The sequence below is a fragment of the Protopterus annectens genome, chromosome 2.part1 (genome assembly GCF_019279795.1).
Source record: "Protopterus annectens isolate FY-2018-M chromosome 2.part1, PAN1.0, whole genome shotgun sequence".
Taxonomy (NCBI): domain Eukaryota; kingdom Metazoa; phylum Chordata; order Ceratodontiformes; family Protopteridae; genus Protopterus; species Protopterus annectens.
The window spans coordinates 265,519,445-265,534,814 of record NC_056729.1 but is presented as its reverse complement, the minus strand read 5'-3'; positions in this window follow the sequence as shown (position 1 = coordinate 265,534,814).

Genomic DNA, 15,370 nt, shown 5'->3' with positions numbered 1-15,370 from the left:
GGAATATCAATTATGCGAAGGTTGTGAAATATACAGTTATGTAATAATATTGCACAGTGTTGTGCGGAATGCATTGAAGGTGTTCTCAGCCCATGTAGCTTTAGCAGGCCTCATTGGCTGCAACACTGCAAACCTGACAAATCATACCCACAACGTTTAACCACCACATGTCATATACCAGCACTGTATGCTGCCTTGTTTGCCACACACTACAACCTACATAAAAATATGCACATAACCTTCACCAACATATATATGTCCACCCTTCACAAACAGTTGCAGTATGTCCCTTGCTCTACGCACATGTACAGATGCTAATATATCTGACACTGACAGATCTCTCCGTATGTGTGTGCCATACACACACAAGGTCCACACTGTTGTAAGTCCTTGGACCTCACGGCTGACCTGTTGGACCTTGCTGCAACATGAACAGGTGTCACATGTGAGCACACAGTAATATTAGAGGGTGTATATATCGCTGCAAATGCTAGATTAGCATACTAGCCTGGTACAGCAGTTGCCAATGCTAAGCTACACGTTAATATGACTATCATGCATTTGTTACTCTGTCACATCCATGTTTATATAGCTGTATGCACTACTCCCCCAAACAGACATTGTACACACTACTGTACAGAACACAGATAACATGGATCAGATGTTTGACATTTAATGCTGAGCTACATATGTCAAAGTTATATCCCACTGCACACAGCTACACACTGATTTATCCATGGCAGTAGTTATGCAGGGCATCTGTGCATAGATACGTAGTGCTGCCACATATGGATGATTCAAAGTATGTAGAGTACTCTTCAAAAACATCTACTACATGCCAGTAAATACATATATGTTACATACCTTTCCTTTGTATTTGTTTGTATTTTTCAGTTCAGTGTGCCTATTTTTTTTTTGTTTTTTAATTTTTTTTTTTGTTTTTTTTTTTCTGTTGCTGTTGCTGCAGATGTCGGTGTCTGTCTGTCTGTGTCTCTCTCTCTCTCTCTCTTGCGCTCTCTCTCATTCTCTCTCCATAGCTGCAATGAAATGATTGCATGTGTGGACAGCAAGTACAGCCTGCATTTATAGGTATCTGCACATGTGCATTTAATGGCCTCTGCACCAATTGGTGGCCACCATTTGGTAATTGCATGCAGCCTGCTGTGTGGTAATTGCAGTACTCACTGTCATAGCAACCCAATTCTATACATTGCTAAGTCAGGTAGGCGTAGCCCTTTCAGCTTTCCAAAGTAGGGCCCATGCTTATTTGCTGTGGACACCGTTGTGTAAGTCAGAAGGTTGGTATACTTCCTATATCTGAAGCTAGGGGTGTAGCCAGTGATTTGAATGTTGTACTCAGACCTGAATGTTGCCACTTCCAGTACACAGTTGTCAGTGTAGAATTGTACTCACCCCTACAAATGCTAACACAAGATACATGGGAGTATGAAGTTTCTTTTCTACTTATACAATTAGCTGCCATACATATGTAGTTATTGAGATGTATTCATTTGGCACATGAACTGTTTGTGAACTGCTATACTGTGAATATTAATGTACTCACTTCTGCACAGTTTGTGCTCTTTTATTGTTGACATTAGCACAGGATGCTCAAGAGAACTGGACAATTTCAGTACTGAGTATGCCTACCTACATCCTTGCTGGACCCTGAACACACAGGTATTTTGTACGTTTGGGTGGGGATTGTCCTGCTATGATACTGTGTGGGGGTTGTAAACTGCTGCTGTAACATTATTTACTGCTAGAATGGCTGGTTCTGTTATCACAGTCATGTAATGCAATTCCACAACAACTGCTGGCAATGTTTCACAGAACAGGTTTTGTGTTATGGCATTCCTATCTTTTCTTTACATTCACTCATTCTGATGCATGATATATCCATTTCAGCAACAACCTTCTGTATATCTACTGTTGCTTAGTGGTACTTCATGCAGTCTAGTGTGTCCAGAGTTTGAGACTGACAGTGGTGTTTTATTTTGCTACTGAGCAGAACAAGGGCCCTCACATGCAGGGTGACTAAGGCAATTTTAAGCAGTTGTAAGCAGGTTTGTGTGGGTTTGCGCGAAGCTTAGCAATACCTAGCTAAGCGCACACAAGTGCACACTCACGCAAACCTGCTAACTACTGCTTAAAAGTGCTTACACCCGCTAACCCCCATGCTCATTTCTTTGAAAGAAAAGAAAATAGGGAGATAAGAAAGTGGTGAAAAAAGGGGCACAAGGAGGAAAAGACAGTAGGGAAAACAGCTTGGGATGTGCAGGACAGGTGTAGGAAAGGTCCATAGCTGCTCATTTCTTTAACAGCAACAGCTGTGCATATGTAGAAATTTGGAGTGAAATTTGAAACCTTCCACCCCTGAGAGAGGGGTGAGGACAACAAAGTATGTTGTATTGCCTATTAAATATCAGTTTATGTGTCCAGCGGACATGTGTGCAAAATGAGCAGCTATGTATGGGGCGTAATTTTTTTTTTGGGAGCAGATTGCCCTTTTTTTTTCAGGTGAGAGTGGAATGTGGGGTAGGGGAAGTAGGTATATTTGGGGAGGTAGGTTGGGGAGGTAAACAGACAAGACAAACAAGACACATACAGGGGCAGAATATGACACATGTGGTGGGTGAACACCATTGACGGGGAAGGATGTTTGCAAATCGCAAGCCCATGAGCCCACAGATGGCAACAGTGGAACTGAGATCCCCACCCATGGGCAGTCACCACTACACCTTCACAGCCCAGAGGGTGGTTGTGCTGGGGGCTGCATAGGAGGGGCAGGCTCACTCGTGAGTTGCGCCACTCGTGCCTCAAGCTGGCATAGAGCATCAACGACTGAATGCTCGATCTCCCTACGCACCACAGCCCGGACCGTTCGGAGGGTGATAGGTGGCCCTCCTCTGGCCACACTTGCACGGGGGGAATGAGCCCCATCCCCTGCAGCGCTTCCACCCAAAGGTGGCACAGGGCCAACAGAGGAGGAGGCCCCGGGCTGGGCACCCGACCTGCTGGTGCCAGGTGCCATCACCAGCTGAGGTGGAACAGGTGGGTCCGCTGAGATCGGCCTTCCCATACGTTCCATGTTTAGGAGGATTTAATGACATTATGGGTTGGTAATAGCCAACAGCCTTCCAAATTAGTTGTAACAGCATGCAGTAGTATTCCCATTAACCCAACACACCAGAGTTCCAACAGTTGAACAGCAAGCATAACACATGCATATATAGAACAACAGTGGACATTCCAACAACATGCAGGATTGATTGGTGGTAACAGGCCACCAAGATTGTGGTATTTGAACAGGGCACATGCATCAAAGTAAATGCAGATATTTATAAACCAATAGGACATATGTCCCAACAAATGTTTTGAGATTAGACATACCCATTGAGGTGTGGAATTGCATTGTTTATACACATACAGTAGGGTGTAAAAAGATACCTCCATTAACAACTATATGTACTTATAGTTTACACTACATTCCTATTGACTGCAGGTATATATCCCCTACATGTATTATTACACTAGGCAATGTCCATTACAATGTGAAATGGGTTTTGCTAGTTCCTTATATACCTGACCTGTATCTGACATACAAACTGTCCAGGATGCAGATGTTACTGCTATGTATTTATATATTTTATTAATATTTATATATCTACATATCTGGATGTGTTCAGGTGACATTATCAGTTATATTTTAACAGCCCCCTACATTTCTAGCAGCACACTGACATTTCTGGGGAACACAATAACAAGCTACTCATGTGCCAGATTAACCTATACATGCCAGCCATTAAGCAACAGTTGAGGACTGTATAAATGCTTATCAGCTACTGGCACTCCCTTCATCCACTTTATATGGGCCTACCCAAGTGTGGGTTGACAGCGCTTAATACAACAGTACTATTTCTATAATGCAAGGGTACAACAACATTTCAAAGAAAGTGACACGGACACACTCCAGGAATTATACCTTTATTAATTAAATTACACACTTTTCTAGAGGCTCTCTCATTTATTTGATATTACAATGCATGCGGAAGACTTATTCAATACGTATTATACCTTTATTAATGGGTTACAACTCTCTTTTTCAGGCTCTCTCACTTATTTTATATAACAGTACATGCAGAGAAATTATTCAAGACTTATTATACCTTTATTATTGGGCTACATTTTTTTTTCAGGCTCTCTCACTTATTTTATATAACAATACATGCAGAATAATTACTAACCTGCCTGGTGGCACAGCCTTAGCAGCCTTTCTGCATAGGCTTGCTGATTCGCAGCACGGACACCTGCAGCTGTGAAGTAAATGAAATGATATTGAGACATATACCTATCCATAATATCGACTACAATAGCAATTCTTACATACTTCATTCCATGGCTACCTACTCAGTAGTGGGGCATTTTGCATCCCATGGGCCTCCTGTATCCACTGGTTCAGTTGGTCCTGCTTGCGTCTCTTCAGGTCTGCATAGTGGTGTCTGACCTGCGCCTGTGGCACTGGTGAGATCATGTGTGAGATGGTTCCAGGCTTCTGCTTTGTATTCAATGCCCTGGAACTGGCCCTGCAGGAGTCTGGATCATGATTATGGATGAGGAACCAAACCATCACTTTTGACTCCTCAATGCCCCATCGTTGCGCTCGAAAGCGAGAGCCCTCTCCAATACCAGCCATGCTGCCTGCAGATGGGAGCTACAACCAGTTATGGCAAGTATTCCACCTATGGAACTTAAATATGCCTCATTTCCCGCACTTATTTGTGATTGGCCGGTTTTGAAAAATCTCAGCTGAAAGCACACCTACTTAGCACTGTGTAAACTTTCATTAATATGTATATGTGTGCTGACAGTGCATGAATATAAAAAGCTGTCATGCCTTAGTGGTTCAGTACTGTGATTATGGTGCACAATATCCCAGGTTCGAGGCCTTTCATTGCTTTTTATTTTACTACTGGCCAGACCAGCTAGGAGGTGTGGCTGTGTTTAGCCAACTTTGCCCAACATTGCTCTACGTTGCTCGACATTGCCTGACATTGCGCTAGTTAGCGCGGTGCGCAGCTCAGCGCAAACATATTTTGTTTGCGCTAGTTGGCGCGATGCGCAGCTACACACAAAGCCATTGCGCTAGTTAAAGCAGTGGTAAGCTATGAGCAATTATACTTAAATGTGCTTAATACTCGTACAGTTTGCTTAGCAGTGCTTCACATTGCTTAAGATACGTTACTTATGCATTCATCAGTATAAATAACCAGTTCACCTTCTTATATATATAAAATATCGTTCACTACTACATAGGCCATTTCAATACTTTTTACTAAATTTTAAAAGATAAATGTCAGGAATTATTTTTCTATACAGATTTCATACAGAAAATAGAGAGGGGAGTGGAGGGACTCGAACCGGGAATGCCTCCTCTTTGTTTTCAGAAGCTCTACCACTACGCTATTGCTATTTGGCTTAATTTGCATATAAGTTTCTTATTATCCTCTTCGATGTCTAAACTGCTAACTGTAGCTAAGCAATGGGCAAACCCACGCAAATACGGGCAGCTATTTTGGGAATAATAAAAAAAAATAAGAGTTTTACATTTTATAATTGTACCGGGGTTTAGAATGTGGGAGAATGTAGTGTTGTGTATGTACACATTTGAGCGGACTCACTCATGTCATTTACATTTGATGATTGTGGGACTTGTAGGGGCATGGATTTTTGGACTGGTCGGCAGTCTGATAGGCTCCCTACACTCGTGCATGCTCCGTGTTAGCCTTAGAGTTGAGTCAGCACCCCCTCATGAATATGCATGGTGCGCTGATGTCTTCCTCTTAGGCTGCAGTTTCCGTGTAAGACGTATTTAGTCTTACACGGAGGATTAGTGAATCCCGGGGCATATCTTTCAGAAGATGTATGCTAATGCAAAACCTGTAATTTTAGCAATGTTTTGAGTATATGACAGTTTTTATAATCTGCCACTGATGTGGAGCTTTTGTCCCTCATTATTTTTTGCCTTTCCCTGATTCTTCCACTAAAGCATTAAGAGGTATGTTTTCTTGGGAACGCTCTAAAGAGTGAAAATGCTGGAACTTGAAATCCTTATTCCCCCCACACCCCCTGCTAAATATATATATTCCAATAGTAAGACAAACCACAAGAGCAGGATTGCAGGAAACAGAGCTTTATTCCGGTACCTCGGCCCACTGGCCTTCAAAGGAATAAAAAACACTTCACCAGAAACCATATATATACTGGTGTTGCATATTAATTAAACAATTACATAATTAAGTAATTAAGAAGAGATTCAGTATATAGCATGAATTAAAGAAACAAACACAATTCTTGAAAAGACTAACAAACTTACAAAGTTTATTAAACTTAGAGAGTAGATTTATCTTGAAATATAGTACTTTGAAACCTCGAGGTTTAAACTTAGAAGTGAATTTAAATATTTAGTAATTTTGATGTACTATTTATTCTATTGTTAGTCAGTGGGCCGAGGTACCGGAATAAAGCTCTGTTTCCTGCAATCCTGCTCTTGTGGTTTGTCTTACTATTTTGCTGCTGTTGGTTCCTGTTTATATATATTCCAACTCAGAGATCGCACTACATTGAGGAAAGGGGAAATATTTCAATCTTCACTGTACTACAGTCTCAATAACAGAACTTCGAGTTCAGGCATTTTCGCTGTTTAGAGCGTTCAGCATTGTCAGCTTTTGAATATATGATGTAAACCCTGTTTTCTTATCATAGCTAGATGAAGTGGAGGTGTACACAGCAAATAGTCTGTAACTAGCAGGATGGGGTTGTTGATGGGTGAAAGTAACTACTCTCTTTTAATCTGCTCAGTTAATTATTTGGTTTTCCAGGACTAGTGAACATTTGTGTGAAATAAGTTGGGATACTTGATGCTACTGTTTGTATGAAAAAGAAGGCTGAAATTAACTTTCAACTGTTCCTAATTTCATGCCATGTTCTACATATCTTCATAAATTGTGTTTTTCTGACAAATCATTGAGGATTCAGACACTAAATAATGGCACACATTTGAGTTTTAGTATTCATAATCTTCAGAAAATATATGGTAATACAAAATTGGTACTCTTAATAACTTTCTACATATACAGGAATATTTACAATATGTCCCTGATTTTGTTTTGTTTCCTAACTTTTAAACTGAGTGATTGAGAGGTATAACAGTCAGATGATGGGCTCAAAGCAAAGTGACTATAACTGCTGGGTGGCTTTGCTGAATTGGTGTGTGTTTGTGTGAAATAAATAGAAATAGTTGATCTACTGCACATTTCTGTGAACAAACTTCAGATAAGGTATACACAGCAAAATGACTATAACTGCTGGGTGTCTATGGATGAAAGTAACTTACCCTCTTGTAACGCACTGTTTAACTGATCTGGCTTTGTCAAACTTCTGTGCATTTTTATGTAATAAGTAGAAATAACTGAGCTTCTGTGCATATATGTGAAACAAACTTCATATACATTATTGTGTCCATGACTATTTTGTACCACAATTTGACATCTGAAATATATAAAATCAGCAAAGGTGCTATAATTGCTGGGTACAGTAGCTGTCTCTGGATGAGAATGGCTGACCCTGCTCTGGCTTTACAGGACTGGTGTGCTTTTGAGTAAAGCAAGTCAAATACTTTCTGCTATGATATTTATCACAGTCATACATTTGAGGTATATGCAATCAGTTAGATAGAACTGATGGGTATGGACATTGGTGGAATATACTGACAACAGTTTGGTGTTTATACCACAAAATGGTCAGGATGGTGAATCCAAAAGAATATGCATTTATGAGTTGTTCAAAATAAAAATAAATGTGTACATGGGATGTAGGGGGGCCCATGGTTTAAAAACTGCCCAGGGCCTAAGGCACACATAATCTACTACAGGATACTGTTATACATTTCTTGGCATTCAGATGTAGTCTATGGTTTTCACATCAGCTATTGATCTGGGAAAGATCCTCTTGGAAGATCTCAGTGTCCTCTGGGGAGTTTATAACAGCATCAAGTTTACAGTCATTTGCAATCTCAGTCAGCCATATACCCTTTACAGAAGCTTTGTCAAAGAAGAGTGGCTCAAGCACTGAACCTTGGGGGTACACGGCTATTGACAGGTCTTCTGGAGGAGCTAGAGCAGCGGGATAGAGTCAAATGTCTTTGCAAAGTCTAGCTATGCAGTATGTACTGATTTGCCCTCATCCATTGCCTGAGTAACCTTCTCAAAAAAGTCAACCAGGTTAAGTAGGCAGAATCTGCCCTTAACAAATCTGAACTTGCTTGGATTGAGAGTCTGTAGATTACCAACATCTTTATTTATTGATATCATAATGGTCATTTCCATATCCTTACAAATGAGCAGCAGTCAGACAAGCATCTTAAGTTAATCAGACATACACACCACCAGAGTCCAGACCCTCATATCCCCTTACCCATGTGCCACAACAGTAATGATTTGTATCACATTGGCAGCACTCGCCTGTTGTTGAGTGGCCTGCACCCTGCCATGTAATGTCTCCCATGGGTGTCCATATCTGGTCTGGTTATGTATATAATGGCCACCCCCTATGAGGCCTGGAAGCAGTGAGATAAGCATCAGCCCTACACAGTGTATGTATGTATATAGACAACCCATATATGGTGGCTTTTCCTGTAGCTGTAGCAAAAGTACGTGACATATGCTGGCTGTGGATGTCACTGATGGACCTTGTGAAGGATAACTCATGTGTTCTTTGTTTTGTGTGAAGTAGTGGCTGCTGCTCTGGCATGCTAGAGTGGAGCTATTCTCAGCACAGTATAGATGGGTTAGTATCAGTCTACAGTATCTGCTGGACCACAGCAGTATTATACCCTATCCTGGTGCAGTTTGATCCCTGCAGTGCTCTAATTGTCTGGGCCTGTGACTCTCTGCTCTCCCACAAGAGTTTTTCACACTGTTTGAGGGGCATTGATTGCCTGTAGCAAGACTCATACCAGCTGCATCAGTACACATAAGATGCTAGATCCACTATGCTGATAGCAGGATCACTTGTCTATGAAGTCTCAGGGTCTATATCAGAACATTGAAGTTTTAAAACTTTGAATGTTCTAATATCAACCCGTTTTAATCGAACACTAAAAATAGCAAAGCTGTAGAACACCGAATTCTTTCCTAGGGAAAGAATTCGGTTGGCCAGTTCTGTGGCTTCGCTATTTTCAGCGCTGTGGTGGAGATTTATGGGTCGGGTTCAGGTAAGTGTGCGATTGTGTGGTTGTTAGGATTAGGGCACGGGTTAGGTGAGTTAGGGTTAGGGCTCGGGTTAGGTGAATTAGGTTTAGGGGTGGGTTAAGTGAGTTAGGGTTAGGGCACGGGTTAGGTGAGTGTGCGATAGTGACAGACCTTAGGGTTAGGGTTTGGGTTAAGGTAAGTGGATAGATAGTAGTGTATGTATAGTTTAATGTAGGGTTACTTGTAGGATTATAAGTGTATGTGTGTGTATTGATGTTTTTTAGGTGTGCTTGTGTTGTGTGTGTGTTTTGGAATAGCAAATTTTTTCCCAAGGAAAACATTTGCTGTTCTGAATGTTCAACATGTGGTTTAGATATTTTAGGTTCGATGAAATAGCGTTCGCTATTTTCATCTTTCGATAACATGATATAAACGCAAGTCACAAACCACACTTATCTTTTCAAGTCAGCATGGTCAGACTTAGATGATGGGGTTCTTAAATGGTGGCTACTTAACATCCTTGGTGTCCCTACCTCCACACTTCCTGAAGCAGGAATATCCAAAGTTGGCAAAATGGAAACACCAGTGGATGGCACTTCTGCTCCTAACTGTGTAGCCTAGGTTCATGCATGCACCTGTAATTCTCCACTATAACCTATGTGCCACTTTCTACCTGTACAGCTGAAGAGTGAAACTCCATGGCAGAGTTATTCAGTCAGTACTATAACAACAGTGTGATCATCGGCCATGTAAGCAGCAAAATAGCTAAGCCTATAGCTACTTGTCTCCTCCAACACCCCCCAGTGGTCTGAGGACTATGACCAGAGTCAGTCACAAAACCTATACAAAAATATAAATGTATAAGTACAGTACATAGATTCCCCACAATATATATGTATATATGGTTTACTATCATCTTTTCAGAAGGCAGTCCATTGAACTGGGATAGTTGAAAGGCTAATTGTCCAGTTCATGGAAGGCCAAACCGAAAATGGTCAACATCATAACAGCAAATGCTAGTTTTGCAGTAATGCAGAGCTTTGAGATTGCGGTACACTGGTGATCAGGAAATGTACCCATTTCCTCACAGTAGTGCGATTTTGGAGTTTGTATATATAATAAGCAGGGAGTGTGTGGGGCACAGCCCCTCACATGGGAGGTGCAGGGGGGCTTGCCCCCCTGCAAAATGTAGTTGGAATTGACTGGGAGGGAAGGTACACTGGGTAATGTTGACTTTGTCGAATATGGACGGGTCGACATTACTGGTTTCGGTATTGTGCCTTTTTGATGCTTTTATTTTCATTCGATGTTATCACTCAATGGAAGTGGTTTCAAGATTATGATAGTAAACTGTATGTATGTATATATATATATATATATATATATATATATATATATATATATATATATATATATATATATATATAAAGAGAGAGACACACACACACTATGGTATATAGAAACCAAGGCATAATTGCTTCTGCAATGTGTAATTGCCTAGACCTCTCTGCTTGTGGCTCCTTGGCATCTGCTTATTGCTGCACAGCAAAGTTTAGAGATGTAAAATAGTGAATTAGTGTGCTGAGCTATAATTAACAAATGCAAAGTCTCTTGTAAATACTTTCTCTCCCTTCTGTGGTAGACAGTAATACCTTGTGTACCACTTAAAGAGGTAGGTATTCATCCTCTCTAAACTCCATTCTTTGGGGTGCAGGTACAGCCACTGTCATGCAACAGATGAAGATCCAGTGTCTTCCTCTTAGCTTTGTTCTCTATATAATTTATGCACTGATAGCATTTGGTGTTCAGGCATCCATACCTACTGATGACATTAATTTCTGCAATCCCTTTGGCCCATCTGTATTGCCCAAGATCCTGATTTTGCCTTGACTCATGAGAAGGTTGCCATGTGTCCTCACAGCATTGAGAAGCATCACAGTTTCTTGCTCAGTGAAAATGACCTTTGCTTTCCATACATCCACTGAAACAGATGACATGGCAAACAGTAATTTTACTGTAGCTAACCTTTGCCACAAATCTAACAAATATACACACAAGTAGTAGGAATATGCCTAACAATTATGCATAACAGTGCATACTTTGCACAGCCATATCCTCACAGTTAACATCAAAGTAGGCCCAACTCATAGAGATGCTACTAACTATAATGTACACAGCTCACATAAAGGTAAACATAGCACCGCCATGCAATTGTGTTCCATAGCTGGACAGATAATTTTGACAATTTTTCCCATAGATACAGCTGTAGTGCATTAGTGTAGTCCTCATTTTTAGTACATCTCTGGTCCAAGCAGTATTTCTAGTGAGCTGTGACCTATTAAACCACCAGCCAAACCCCCCGTCAGAAATACCCATCTACAGAGCACCTCCTAGATCAGTCTTGAAAGCACCCCCTTTGTGATAACAGTTCTTTAAACCTAGCGCTATGGACAGTTGGACTACCCTTGTTTCTCCTGCTAGCCTTGTTGACTTGGGTCTCCTGAGGCAGTGTAGCAACTGCCTCATGTACACTGACACCCCTCTACTAATAACCCACTCTAGTACAGAGTGCGAGAGATGTATCTACACCAAGATTCTAGAATCCTGTCTCTCTCACACTCGAAACAGTAACACTGAAGACGTTGTCAACTCACTCACCACTGCTCATACTACTCATACACATAGTATGCATCCAACACATAAATCAACATATGTGGAGGTTCTCTCAAAAACTTACTGAAACACCAGAGACCTCCAGAACAAAAGACTGCTACAACTAACACAGTTCCCACAGCACCCAAGACACACAGAAACATCAGCAGCTTACCTATCAAGCCCTTAAGGCATAACACTCAAAAAACAAATTCTCTTGTCACTGGAGACTCCATAGTAGTCACCCAGATGTCCGTCTCACCAGATTAGATAAGGAGAAAGTCACAGTCAGCTGCATGTCCGATGCCAGGATTCATCAGATCAGGCATGCACTCAGGTCTCTCGGCAACAAGTAACATTATGACTCTGTCATAGCTCATGTTGGAGTAAACGACCTGAGATGTACCTCACTGGCGTATATGAAGAAATACATGAGTATGTGTCCCAGGCAGGTATGTCCCTAGCCTTGAGCGGCATATTACTCTCACCTAGAATGATGCCACAGTATAAACAAAAAATGATCAATTTCAATAACTGGCTTAGTTTTTGGTGTCATTCAAAGAGGATCTGGTTTGTCAGCCTGGGATGATATGGTTGAGAAACCTCACTGCTTTTCCAGAGGCGGTTTGCACCTGGCTCCACTAGGCTTTTGGCTGCTGGCAAAGGCTCTTGCCTCCCATAGTGCCTTTTTTTAGCAAGATCTCAAAAACAAAATTGCTGATGTGAAAACTGCAAACCATAACAAAATAAGGGTTATGCTGCTAAACACTAGGAGCTTAAACCAAAAACTGCACACCCTGGAAGCACTTCTATCACTGGAGGATGTAGATCTCTGTGCAGTCACAAAAACCTGGGTCAACGCCCCAGAGAGCACCCTGGCCTTTCAAGGCTGCAATGCCTTCCACACCTTCAGACTGCAAAAACAAATGTGTGAGAACCAAAGGAGGTGGTGTTTCTATCTATATTAGAGATAAATTCACCTCCTTACTAGTTAGACTGGACAACTCCATGCAGTTACTCCAAGTTCAGATTACTGTGGGTAAGACCCCCATAGGTTCATAGGTGTTTAGTAGGCTAACTACCACAAGGGCCTTTTTAAGCCTAGCAGTGCATCCCAAATCTCTGACAAGTTCTGATACCCTTGATAAGTCTAAGCATGGGCCTGGGAGAGGAACCATTTACAGGTTACCTGTTTGCATTAAAGACATAGATGCCAACCAGGGATGAATTTACGTTTTGCCATCCAATTGTCAAGTTGCACTTGAATTGCATTAGGGAGGAGCTGTGCTTCACATGGATGGGGAGCCTGTTCCATAGATAGGGTAGTCTTGGGGATACATACCCATCTCTCCATTGAAGTCATAGCTAGTTATAGATCCCCTTCTATGGATTATGATGCCCACAAGGCCTACTTGACCAAACGGGAATCAGTCCAAATATTGCCAAACACTCTGGTCATGGGGGACTTAAATTACCCCATCATCAACAGGGAAACCTACTCTAGCCCTGACTCACTAGCGCAAATGTTCCTTGACTTAACTCAAATACCCTGGAACAAATTGTTCAAACCCGAACAAGAAGAACAAACATACTAGATGTAGTCCTCACTAACATGACAAACAGATGCACCATCACAACTGTCGGACCCTCATTAGTTAAATCTGACCACAAGTCAGTTGCCTTTGAACTGCCACTAACACCAGAAATCACAAAGGGTGAAGTCAGACTAAAAAACTTCACCAAAGCAAACTCTACCCAACTAGGGGAAGGTATAAATGCATTCCAAGCCCCACCCACAGCTGGAAGTGGTAACTACACCAAGGCTTACACTAAAACCCTGTACAATCAGTTGTATAAGTGTATAGACTTGGCTGTTCTGGAGAGCATCAAAGCCAGAGCCCTTATTACAAAAAGCCACTTGCTGGACATCCAGCATCAACAAACTTTACAACAAATGCAAAAAGTTGCTGTCTAAGAAAACTAAGGTGAGGCCCCAACAATGGAAACGCACCCTCCTCAGCCTCAACAGGAAAATAAGACTACATGTCAAATCCTCTAGGGGTAATTTTGAGGAAAAATATAGCAATCACAGCCAAGGATAACCATAACTACCTTTACAGCTACGTACGTAGCCTAAACCATAGGACCCAAGCATGTGCCAAACTAGTGATTAACGGTATCACACACACACACACTGATCCCACAGAGATAGCAAACCTGTTAGTGGACAGATTTGGTGAAAATTGCACTCCATTATCCTCTCCAAACTTATCACAAACCTTGCCCATACCTTTCTCCCCACCCTACATATCCAAAGAGCATGTCATTAAAGTCTTGTCTAAGGTAAAAAATACAGCTTATATGGGACCAAATGGCATCCCAGGCTGTCTTCTAAACAAACTAAAACATGAACTAGCATCAACATTAAGTACCCTTTTCAATCACAGCCTAACCACAGGCTTTGTTCCTGCAGAATGGAGAACAGCAACAGTGATTCCTCTCCACAAAGGTGGCTTAGCAACAGACCCAGGGAATTATAGACCCATACATTTGATCAGCTTTATCTGTAAAGCCATGGAATGTATCTTCATGGACCTCATAAATACTTAGGCGACCTCCAAACCCTGGATCTGACCCAATTTGGCTTCATCAAGGGCAGATTCTGCCTGTTAAACCTGGTAGATTTCTTCAAAAATGTGACCAGGGCCATCGACAAGGGCAAATCTGTGCACACAGCATACTTTGACTTGGCAAAGGCCTTTGTCACAATCCTGCACTCAGGCATTACCGATAAACTTAGCAAACTTACTACAAACCCCTTTGTTGTAAGATGGGTTGCCAACTGGCTCACAAACCAGTCATACACTATCAAAGTGGGTGACTCCACATCAACCGGCAGACCTGTCACCAGCAGGGTGCCACAAGGGTCACTGCTGGGCCCCCAGTGGTTTGGTATATATTTTTCAGATGTTCAGGCCAAAACTAAGGGGCTGTGGCTGGCCATGTTTGCGGACAACTGCAAACTGGGTGCAATTATTGAATCCCCAAATGATGTCAGTATACTTCAGGAGGGTCTTACGCAGACCAACGACTGGTGTCTTAGTCACGGTCTCAAACCGAATGCAAAGAAATGTGTCACCATTCCTTTCGGTAAAAACAATGTCCCTTCACACCATCAAATTAACAATACCCTAAATACCTTCGAAGTGGTAAGAGACCTGGGATCACAAGTAGACTGCAACCTTAACTTTGACCACCATGTGTCTACTGTAGTAAGGAAGGCTTTCTATGTAGCACACTTGATTAGCAAAGGCATCATCTCTAAAACAAAGGAGGTAATAATCCCTCTGTACTGTTTTTGCCTTATCTTTTCAAAAAAAAAAAATTTCCTTGTTTCCCACCTTTCTAAGCTAGTATAGTCCAGTTTTCGGGCTAGTGCTGAATTCAAGGCTGTGTTACAAGTTTCT